Source organism: Ananas comosus, linkage group 8, assembly GCF_001540865.1.
Source record: "Ananas comosus cultivar F153 linkage group 8, ASM154086v1, whole genome shotgun sequence".
Taxonomy (NCBI): Eukaryota; Viridiplantae; Streptophyta; class Magnoliopsida; order Poales; family Bromeliaceae; genus Ananas; species Ananas comosus.
In genome coordinates this window covers 6,355,846-6,368,482 of record NC_033628.1, presented here as the reverse complement: position 1 = coordinate 6,368,482, position 12,637 = coordinate 6,355,846, and positions in this window count along the sequence as shown.

Genomic DNA, 12,637 nt, shown 5'->3' with positions numbered 1-12,637 from the left:
TCGTGCGCGAAGTGGTGCTGTTAGAACACCTGCTACGAATGCTGCGAAACGTCGGCGTCCATCCATCCCGAGTTGACGCCCGACAACTTTGTCGATTTCTTCACCTTCGACCTTGCCACTACATCGACTATATCATAGCCGCGGCTTCCAACTCTCTGCTGCGATTCCAAAGCAATGGGAGTTGCGCAACGCATCACACCCACCAATTATTTGACGAAATACCCAAGACGCATTTTTCGACGGCGAACCTAACCTGCATATAAAGAGAGAGAGCGGTGTTCTTCTCTTTAAAAAAAATGTGTGTTATCAAAAGAGAGAGAGCGGTGCTCTTCTTTTCGTAAAAAAATATATCATCAAAAGAGAGAGAGAGCTTTGTTACTTAGAGAGGCAAAGAAAGATTATCCATCTTTGTTGTCTTGTACCTTCAAAGGAGATAAAGAGAAAAATACTCTCTTAATTCTCTTATAATTAAGAGGCAAAAGAAATCAATCGGATTGTTGATTGTTATTCTTTTGATCGTCTTTTTATTGGAAGAACAACGGGATGTTCGAAAAATAATCGATCCCCTTTTGATTCTATTCAGAGTCGAATCTCTCGATTTGGCCAAATTAGATCAAATTGAGATTTAATCGCATTGGACGCTTTATGCTCCAAATTAGATTAAGTCATGTTTATTATAAAAAAATGTATTCAAAATTAGAGCAGTGAATTTGATTCTGAATTAAATATTTAAATTTTCAATGTTTTGATCTCAACAAGTCCCAAATAATCTCTGGCTAACCACCTCAAAATAAAAGATCTCGTATGGACCAAGCCCATACTCACCTCAAATCACATAACTCAAGCTCAGCATAACTCAGGTTCAGCCCAAACCTGAATCTGAGCCCAATTCTGTAGCTTGCCCAAAGAAAACTTGGACTTAAGTCATACGGCCCTAAACTAAGCCTAAGCCCACATCCAGAACTTAAATTCAATTCTGGCCTCAACTTGAATTCATACCATATGGGCCTGAATTTAGCCCATGCCTGAATGCAATTATACGGGCCCGAATTTGGACCATGCTTGAATCCATAGTAGAATTGAACCATAACTTGAATTACATGAAGCCATACCTAGCCCAGGCCCAAGTTTGAATCCAAACTAATCCAAACTATGTTTGCACTGAAAACCAATTCAGATGATGGATCTCCTCATATAGACCAGCACCAAATCCAAAAATTTAACCCAAATCAAGATTTGAAATTATGCTTATCAATCAAATCCACTCTTGAACCTAAGCCACATAGGCTAGGTACAACCTGAATATGAGACTGAGCCCTACCAACTTTTTAACCCAATTCTCTAGCACATTAAGCTAGAGTCATATTGCTACCACATTTATGCTAAATCAAATTCTAAAATATTTGTTTAGAATTGATCAAACCATATATTTATCTTAGTATATGTGACTAAGGTAAAAAATAATAGATTAGGTTTCACCTAATCAAATTAAATTTATTGGACTCTAATACATCTACTTGGAGTTCAAATAAATGAAGCTAAGTTAGACTCTAATACATATACTTAGAGTTTAATTTAAATTAAATTTGACTAATCCTAATATATATAATTAGGATTTAGTTAACATTTCACCTTATGGTGAACCCAAAGTAAATATGATTAAGCTCTAACACATAAGCTTAAAGCCTAATTACACTAGACTCTAAGATATAAAATTAGAGTCCAATTCAAAATATTTGAGCTAATCCTAATACATACATTTAGGATAAAAGCTTAAATTAAATCAAATTCTATTGGACTTTATTACATGCAATTAAAGTTCAATTAACCAAATCAAACTCTAATGCATCTAATTAGAGTTTAATTTGAATCAAATCCGATTAAGTCCCAATGCATATACATGGAATTTAATCAATCCTTCATCTTAGGGTGAACAATGTTGAGCTCCAAAACATGTAGGGCCCAACAAAATCAATTTGATCATATACTTTGAGCATCTTGGAATATATAACCAAGGTGCAATCAAAATTAAGTTCAGTTGACCATCATATCATAAAATTAAGCACTTTTCTTTTTTTATGCTCTATTTATGTATACTGAGGGTATGCCCTTGGTTAAAGCCATGTAATTGAATGATAAACTATATTATAAAATCTTTTTTTTGTTCAATTCCAGTTTATTTCTCCTTCAGCATTTCAGAGGTCTCTTAATCGAAGGTACCCTAATATTTTATAGGGGTAATTAACAGTAAATGCTTGCATTATTGGAAGCCATGGATTCATAATACTTGATAACCATACATATTCAAATATTAATCTGAATCATGAATACTACCCCATGGAAAATCAAAAATAAGATTAACCGTGCGAGGTACGTCATTCGTGGTCGCAGACAGTGCCATGGACTACTCGTAAGGCTGGTGGCTCGCACTAGGTGCATAGGAGCCGGTAGTGGTACGTGTGGCTCGATAGAGCATGTCGTGTGGTAGATAGTATACCGAGAGTATGATTGTGACGCAACCCGAGGATTTGTAACGGTTTGGGATTTTAGTTGCTCCTGGTTGGAGTGTGTGCGAATTCCCAAGTGAGAATTTCGCCCGATGATGATTGGGTCTGCATTTGTGAGCGAGAGACGCTGCGTATTGAGACAGGTTAGGTGGTAGGTCTACGTAGGATTGGTGGCCTTTGGTCCACCTGTGGAGACTGAAGAGAGCAATTTGGCGGATAACCTTATCGATGAGTTTGACTCGAATTCATGAACAAAGCGTTCACATGAGCTCATTGCGAAAATAGTTCGATGTTAATCGTGGTATGTGGTATCAAGTGATGAAGTACTCTTGTGAGACATCGAACTAGTGGAAAGCCACATGATGTTGGAGACTGTGCTCGTAAGCAAACAAAGATTTGAGATGTGCCGAAGTGGACCATCTCACATTAGAGCTAAAGGTCAGTGCAGAGTTGGAGCACTCACGATGGAACGATGCACCGGTGATATTGCTTCTAAGCAATGTCGGTGATCGAATCGGAATGTATTTCCTAAAGGAAAGGTAAATGCAAAGAAGAGTTCGTTGCGTGCCGAGTGGTGTTGGAGTGCGTAGAGTCGTCGAGTTTCGACTTGCGCTACCACCTAGAATGACGGAGACCGTAATGCACTTTGAGAGACGCGCCTTGCAAAGTTGGATGCGTTTAGTGTCATGAACTCCGTGGTGGTCCTCTTGGATAGTCCCAAAGAGTATAAAGCCATTCCGAAGTGGAAAAGTGCATTGGTGCCCTCAATTGCGCTAGGAGCTAAATTGAGGCGTGGTTTGAAATTCGCGGACGAAATTCTTTTTAAGGGTGGAGAATGTAACATACCAGATTTTGGTATAAAAATAAAAAAATAAATAAAAATAATGTGAGATACTATTTTTATTGGATTTAGAGAAGTAAAACATAAGTCAGAAGTGACTTGTGCTGAAATCGGAATAAAAACAGAAGATTTAGAATTTTCTGTTGGAAATGGGGCAGATAAATTAGCAGAAAATGTACAGTGTCAGAAAATTATGAAAACTGGAGGATATGTCAAAATTATTTTTATGAGGCTAGATTTAAAGTTTCATATTATTCTGACACCCGGAAGGTGGAAAATAAAATCCGACTGCTATCTGCTAAAGATTAGAGTTCGGTAGAGTTTTCGGTGACCAAATATGGTCGAAACTGAAAGATTAAAATTTTTTTATACTTATTAAGTAAAACCGAGTCTGACTGTCAAATTTGAGCGCAAACGGACATTTAGAAGGGCTCCGGCGAAAAACGTCAGTTTTAAACTGTTGAAATGAATAGTGTTGAGGGGTTATATATAAAAGGGATTTTAACCCTTTTCTTCTCCTCCCTCGGCCGACCACCACCAATCCCTCAACACACACGCACACATGGTGGGGAGAGAGAGAAACTCTCATTTCTCTCTCTAGATTTCTCCTTTATCTCTCTAGATCTCTCTCTCAAATTCGCGACGTTGGCGGAGAGCGAGCTTGTGAACGCGTTGGGAGTGTCGGATCGGGCTTTCGTGCGGCCATTTGAGCGGCGTGCTTCCGTCTTGGCGTTCACGTTTTGGTAAGAGTTTGGGATTTTGCTTAAATTCTTGATGCACGATATTCTCTCTAGAGTATTTTAAACATGTTAAATCCTTAATATTTGGATTATTTGGAGCATATTTATAGGCTAGATTTAAGATGGTGGATTTCTAGGGTTTAAATTATATGCTCTAGAATTGGATTTAGAGGAACCCTTAGATGCTAAATGGATGACTATTGCATGAATTAGAGGTTATATGATGAAATCTTACAATAGTGCATCCTAGGGCTCAAAAATGGGGTTTTGTAAAATATAAGGGTTTGATTTAATTTGACCCTATGTGAACCTAATTGCTAGGTATACGAACGCGTTGGCGAAGTCAGTTCGGCGATTCGTCGAGCCGGTGCGAAGATATTAAAGAAACGGACGTTCGGCTTCGTTTCTGCCTGGAGAGCCGAGGTGACGTCCTAAAATCATGAAAACAGAATCGTGAACTCGTGATAACTAACCGCGGACCTTTAATTTTCGGATCGTGGATTGGAGGCCGTTCGGGTGGTCGCGCGAGAGTTCGGGCCGAACCGTGTACAAGCAATCGGAATGCGAATTGAGGTGGGTTGTGCTCACTGAAGCGACGAGGTCGCCGTTATGTCTAAGAGTAATGGTTACTATTAATGCATACATGTGTAGTGGTAGGTTGCAAGAGATAATATAGATGCATGAATCTTATGCTTGATGTTGATACCTACCAATGAAATATGTATGTTGATACAATGAGGAAATGCTAGATGATGCATGTAGTTAACACTAAGAGAATGCATGTTAATTACATAATGTAAAATGCTAAAGAGGATGCACGTTGCATGTTATAGAAATGCTAAGTGAATGCATATGATATGATATAGAGATGCTAGAATGCATATGTGCATGTGACTGGATTGTTGACTCTAGAGTGAGTAGAGAACGTGGCAAAGGAAGAATACTAATGTGTAAGGCTCGATTGGACAATCTATGTATATTAAATCAAGTGGCATTTAACCTAGTGTCTTGAACATAGGTTGAACATGAATGATATGAACCTAGTGTCGTGAACCTAGGAAAGATTGAGTGGCATTTAACCTAGTGTTAATAAACATCGGTTGGTCAAGGGTGGCATTAAACCTAATGTATCGAACTTAGGTTGAGAATTGAACCTAGAGTCAAGTAAACCTAGGTTATGAATATAGCGACATTGAACCTAGGGTCAAGTGGACCTAGAAGGAAAATGACACTGGACCTAGTGTTAATGAACCTAGGCTATGAACATATCGACATCGAACCTAAAGTATTAACTTAGGTTGAACGAAGACTTGGACCTAGATAGGTCGATAATATAGGGTGAGGCCAACTCTTGAGTTATGTAATGTGGATTCTGGAATCCCGGCTGCGAGTGCAGCGGCTGCTAGTGCAGCATATGAGCTCGACAGTTCTTGGCCGCGGGTGCATGTAGCATATTCCCCTCCCACCGGGAGAACTGCGAGGGCTCAATACAAGGGCCGTGGGGCGCAACAGTGCATCATATGCGGCGGAGGCCACCCGACGTCGCGGTGTGAGCCGCGTCAAGGCAGGTGCTTTAAGTGCGGGCAACCAGGGCACTTCGCACGCAACTTCCCGGGAGGAGGAGCTTCTCCTGCTCCATCTATTGCATTAGCGCCGGCAGCTCCGGCTTATTATGGAGGAGCTCCACCGGCGGCGGCATCAGCAGGACGCGCGATAACCCTACGACAGCCTGAGATGGCGCGTTTGGCCCCGAGCGGACGGGTATTCGCCGCTCAAGTCCAAGCCGAAGAGCCTGCAGAGGTAGAGGAGCATCGCCTTGTGGCAGGTATGGTTTTAATTAACGAAGTTCGCTCCAGGGCTATGTTTGATACAGGTGCCACACACTCCTTCATTAGTAGATCATTTGCACGCATGCATGATATAGTCATAGAGGCAAGTGAGGGCAAGTGGCGAGTTGAGGGCCCTGAGTCGACATTTAATACCTTACGGAGTGTTCTTCGTGCCTAGTACAAGTAGATGACTGGATAATGCCTATTCAGATGTTGGAACTCAAGTACCTTAAAGAGTTTGACGTCATATTAGGCATAGACTGGCTCTCTAAGTATCATGCAAAGATTGATTGTAAGAACAGAGTGATCACATTTCGAGAGCCAGGACAGAAGGAGTTCACTTATCGAGCTTGTCGGATCTCCTGCTTCGCCGCGACGGTGTCGGCAACGAGAGCAAGGAAGTTGGTCAACAGTGGTTGCGCAGCGTTCTTGGCGACCGTTGTAGGGATCGAGTGACTCCGACCTTGGAGGAGTTGTCGGTGGTACGGGAGTTCCCCGATATATTTCCCAAAGAGTTGCCGAGGATACCGCCGGATCGGGAGATCGAGTTCGTCATAGACTTGATTCCCGGTACTGCGCCAATCTCGAAGGTTCCGTACCTAATGGCGCCGGCGGAACTGAAAGAGTTGAGGAGTCAGTTACAGGATATCCTCGACAAGCAATTCATCCGACCGAGTGTATCACCGTGGGGAGCCCTGGTGTTGTTTGTAAGGAAGAAGGACGGATCATTTCAACTCTGCGTGAATTATCGAGAGTTGAACAAAGTCACGATCAAGAATAAGTACCCGCTTTCCCGAATCGATGATTTGTTCGACTAGTTGCAAGGGTCGTGTGTGTACTCGAAAATAGAGTTGCAGTCCGGCTATCACCAGCTGAAGATCAAGCCGGAGGATGTGCAGAAAACTGCGTTCCGTACGCGGTATGGGCACTATGAATTCACGGTCATGCCATTTGGGCTCATGAATGCCCCGGCGGCGTTCATGGATTTGATGAACCGTGTCTTTAGGAAGTACCTGGATCGATTTGTCATGGTCTTCATAGACGACATATTGATCTATTCTCGTAATGACGAGGAACATGCCGAGCATCTGAGGATAGTGCTTCAAGTCCTTCGGAAGGAGAAGCTGTATGCTAAGTTAAAGAAGTGTGACTTCTGGTTCCGAGAAGTCGCATTTCTAGGGCATGTGATTTCCAAGGGTGGAGTTTTTGTAGACCCGAGGAAGGTTGAGGCGATCAAGGATTGGTCGCGCCCGACGAATATCACGGAGGTTCGAAGCCTCGTGGGCCTGGCGGGCTACTAATAGGCGGTTCGTGGAAGGCTTTTCAAAGATAGTGATTTCACTTACCCATTTGACCTAGAGAGGCACCAAGTTTGTTTGGAGCGAGGAGTGCGACCGGAGTTTCAAAGAGTTGAAGGAAAGATTAACTTCGACTCCGGTGCTCGCTCTACTGGTGCAGGGCGAAGACTTTGTGGTCTACGGCGACGCTTCCTATTTGGGACTGGGGTGTGTCTTGATGCAGGGTGGAAAAGTAATTGCCTATGCATCCCGTCAGCTAAAGAGCTATGAGAAGAACTACCCCATCCATGAATTAGAGCTAGCAGCGGTGATCTTTGCTTTGAAACTGTGGAGGCACTATCTGTACGGTGCCCATTGCGAGATCTACACCGACCACAAGAGTCTGAAATATCTGTTCACACAGAAAGAGCTCAACTTACGTCAGCGGCGGTGGTTAGAACTACTAAAGGACTATGATGTTGATATCCTTTACCACCCGGGGAAAGCGAATGTAGTCGCGGATGCACTCAGCAGAAAGTCAGCGAAGAACCTCGCTATGTGGGTTACAAATCAAACACCCCTATGGCTGGATATGGAGCGAATGAACTTGGAGGTGGTTGCTCCCGAGATTCCGGCTCAGTTGATGGCGCTCGTTGTCCAACCGACCTTGTTGGAGAGAATCAAGAATCTGCAACCCGCGGACCCGGAACTCCAAAAAGTGCGGCGCGACATCGAGAAGGGTCGTGGTGGCGATTTCATGGTAGACGCCGATGGTGCTCTTCGATTCCGAAATCGATGGTGTGTGTCGAATAATAAGGAGATCCGAGAGCTAATCTTGCAAGAGGCACATTGGTTGCCTTATTGTGATCACCCGGGCGGCACCAAGATATATCAAGGATTGAAAATGCACTATTGGTGGCCTGGAATGAAGGGTGATGTTGGACGCTTCGTGGCGAGATGTTTAGTATGCCAACAAGTAAAAGCGAAGCGCCGATTTTCAGCAGGTAAGCTTCAAAGCCTACCGATTCCCGTTTGGAAATGGGAGGATATATCGATGGACTTCGTGGTCGGCTTGCCTCGTTCGACAGGCGGCCACGATGCAATTTCGGTGATCGTGGATCGACTGACAAAGTCGGCCCATTTTTTGCCGATTCACACTACTTGGGCAGGTGACAAATTTGCGCAGGTGTATCTTGAAGAGGTAGTGAGACTGCATGGGGTGCCGAAGTCGATCGTGTCGGATCGCGACCCCCGGTTCACTTCGCACTTTCTGGAAAAGCCTGCAAGAAGCCCTTGGCACACGGCTCGATTTCAGCACCACATTCCATTCTCAGACAGATGGACAAACGGAGAGGACCATTCAAACTCTGGAGGATATGTTGCGAGCGTGTGTCATAGACTATAAAGAAAGTTGGTGTGATCATCTGCCGATGGCTGAGTTCGCCTACAACAATAGTTACCATGCTAGTATGGAGATGGCACCATTCGAGGCTCTTTATGGACGGAAGTGTCGATCTCCTATACACTGGGGTGATGTGGGTGAACGTGCAGAGTTCGACCCTAATGTGCTATGGGAAGCTGAAGAGAAAGTCCGCCTTGCTCGCAAGAGATTGCTCACGGCGCAATCGAGGCAGAAAAGCTACGCGGATAGGCACCGTCGAGACATAGAGTTTGCAGTGGGCGACCACGTGTTCCTGACGGTTTCACCGATGCGGGGTGTGAAGCGAGGAGTACAAGAAAAGCTAAGTCCTTGATACATTGGACCGTATGAGATATTGGAACGAATTGCTACGGTAGCTTATAGGCTTGCTTTGCCGCCAAAGCTTGCGGACGTTCACAACGTGTTCCATGTCTCCAACCTCTGCAAGTACCTTCATGACCCCGAGCATGCAATGCTATATGACCCGCCGGAACTTCAAGAAGACTTGAGCTATGAGGAGTTTCTGGTGATGATCATCGCTCGAGAAGTGCGAAAACTTAGAAACCACGAAATTCCCTACGTTAAGATTCGGTGGAGCAATCATGATGATCGTGAGGCCACCTGGGAACTCGAGGATTTGATGAGGAAGCATCATCCTCACCTGTTCGAGGATTGAGGTATGAATTTGAGTAAAAGTTGAAGATTTAGTTAGTTTCGAGGACGAAACTCCTTTTTAGGAGGGGAGGATGTAAGGAAGTGAATTCTCGAAATCCGAGAGTTGGACTTCATCCAGAATCGACTAGTTGTCGAGTGCGTATGCTTTGGAAAAGCCGAAGATGTCTAAAGCACCAAAAGTGCATTGGAGTTGGAGTCCACGAGAGCTAATAGTGCAAAAATCTGCATTTGGCAGATTCAGCTTTCGGGGATCGGTCCCTTGTATGAGGGACCGGTTGCCGTAAGCTTGGTGCGCGGGGAAAACCCTCTGCGCACCATTGTTGCTCTCGGGGACCAGTCTCTGGAGGGCGGACCGGTCTCTGGGGGACCGGACCCTTGGGGGCAGACCGGTTCCGGTAAGTGTCCTGCGAGAGCATTGCTCTCGGGGACCGGCCTCTGGAAGGAGGGACCGGTCCCTGTACGCGTAGAAGCTCGCAGAGGGCTCTCTGCCCGCATGGACTGCTCTCGGGGATCGGTCCTCCCGTAGACCGGTCCCCGTGCACGAAATCTGCCCAAGCAGACTGGTTTGAGGGAAGGAAAGTTGAGGGGCTTTTATGCAAAAGTGACATAAGTGAGGGGTATAGAGGGGATAGCACACTCTCTCCCGGCCCATTTGGTCGGTTCGGGCATGTCGAACAGACGCCAAACGGACAGCATCTCCGGTGTCTGTCCAAGGCTCAACACAAGTACAAATCGAGTATGTAGATTGCACATGCGGAAACATAATACACACGGCTTGCACGAGGGCAAGCAATAGCCAAAAGTGAAAGATTCTAAACTTAACAACATACAAGTAATATGATTAACTTTTAACCACAGACATGCATTCAATTTTCAATTTTTACATTCTTTTCATCATTTCTTCTCTCTATACATCAAGTCTCCAAAATATAACATGAACTCTCAACATTACATTTAAACTTGGTTTATAAATTTGCATCATTCATCATATTAACATCATCAAATACAAAAGATGATACGCGGGGTATGAAACTAAACATGCATAGAACCATCTCGGGTGGTCACTATCTATGGCGCGATACCCTTGCCACGATCGTCAGCCGACTCATTCGGTCTCGGCTCTGTGGAAAATAGTGGGGTGAGAACTACAACAAAGTTTCTAGTAGGTTCGGCCGCCGACCTCGTCGACTTTCCCATCAGGTCTAAATCAGGCATAATAGAAGAATAAATAGATAGATAGTAACCAAACTATACAAATGCAGCTAATATGCCTAAACAAGATATAATCATAAAGATGCTCAAATAGAATGCTCATGATGAATGCAAGATCTATTTTTCAATTCTCAATCCTCATGGCTAACCCGTAGGTTTCGCCCAAAGCAACTCACCAACTCAAATCCCTACTGTCGGGGAGACACCTACAACCTGACGGGACCATACTCTGGGAAGACTCCAACCCAGTGATGACTACTCCGGAGCTCATCGCTTGAGGTGGAGTTACCACCCTCAAGCTAAGACTTATAGGTGAGTATGATCCAATTCTTAACTATAAGGATGCCAAGTTCAATCCATTCCTTAACTATAAGGATGTAATGCTTATATGACCCTTAACTATAAGGATGTTATGTCATAATGTCAACTATCTCACTTTACTTGCATTCTTTAACTTTTATTGTGTCACACACACTAAGTGCTCTTTAACTCATCCTCATGTGTTTATGGTCCTCATTAATGCCACATTAAGTGTTATTTCTACCATTCAATACTCATTAGTGCCACATTTGTACACTAGGATTCTTGACTCTTTAATGCCACACATTAGGTGTTCACCTCTAGCATTCAATGCATTCACTAATGCCACATTTGCATCACTAGTATTCATGACCCGTTTAATGCCATTCAACCATTTATGTCATAATGTCATTGTGTCTCTAATGTCATCAGATTCTTGCCACATCTAGGTTCTTGTCATCGCTCATGCATACATAGGGTTTTTACATGTTCTCAACAATTCACAACATTTCATATACACTAGCATTAAAAAGATTCAACCAACATTTGCTTAACACACCCTACAATGCATGAAGAAGCTATACTCACATATGCTCAATAATGACACATTAGACATAAAAGAAAATTTAAGGATTTCGAAAAACACCACCCACCTCGTATGGTTGCTGTTGGGTGTCGATCATCCCGACCCTTGACTCAGTCAAAGATCTTCCTCGGGAAGCGCGTCGGAGTTGAAACGGCTCCGAAAGATGACCCTCGAAGTGTGCGCCCTTTGACTGAACAAGCAATTCGGCTGATGAGGGATCCAATCAGCCGGGTCCGAAAGCTCTATTCTCTCTTTGGTTCGGCCGGATGAGCCGAATGTACGGGGGAGGCCGGAAACTCGACCGGGAGATGAGCCGAACGGCTAACACAGCACAAGATCTGACCGGCCCGAAGAGCCGAAAATGACTTTCTATTGAATGAACCAGTAGAAAGTACAGGAAGAGGGGTTTTAGTCTACAACAGAGTGATGCCCAGGGGGCAGACAGACTCCAGGATTCTAAGTTACCAAGCTACTCCTAGAAAAAGCGGTAAATGCAGGAAAGAAAGATGCGGTAAAATAAGGGTGGTCTTTTGTTCGCAGGGGAAAAAGACCCTTTTTTAGGGTATTATCAACCTATTTATAGAGTCGCCCCTGAGTTGGTTATAGCCCTTGCACGATCAGCCATTATCTCCTGTTATTTTGGACCACCTTCGGCCGATCAGAACCGTCTGTAATTGTTTGCGGTTGCTATAACTCCCTCGATTTTGGTGCGGTTCGTGTTCCTTCTGGTGCCCCTAATGTACTCTCGGTGCACCGCTGAAACTGTTGTACTGGTATGGACCCGGCGTGCAAGCTGCTCGCGCCGAATTGGCTCAACAATTGCCCTCTCAGCAGCTTTCGAAGCGACTCTTCGGTAGCTGGCATTTTCCAAGGCGTGTTTCACCTTTTGGCATGGTTTTATTTGAATCTCTTGGTTCAAAATCCGGCCACTGCTTCAAAAAGGGCGTGATCCAAGGCATACTTTTCGATCCAATCAATTTCAAATCTTCTGCGTAATGCAAGACCTAGTGACTCGATTTTGGCTGTTCATTTTTTTTTTCTTTACGGCCTTGATTCGTTCTCGATTTTTGTCTTATATGCGGCATTAATTATGTTTTCTTAATTGCCACCGTCTATTCATCATCATAGCCGACCTCGGAACTCGCTTCGCTGCGATGGTTCGATACGACAGCTTTTCTTCTTCCCCAAGCTTCGCATTTTTTTTGTCTTTTCTACCTTTTCGTTTCTTCTTCTTCTTTTCCGACGAAATC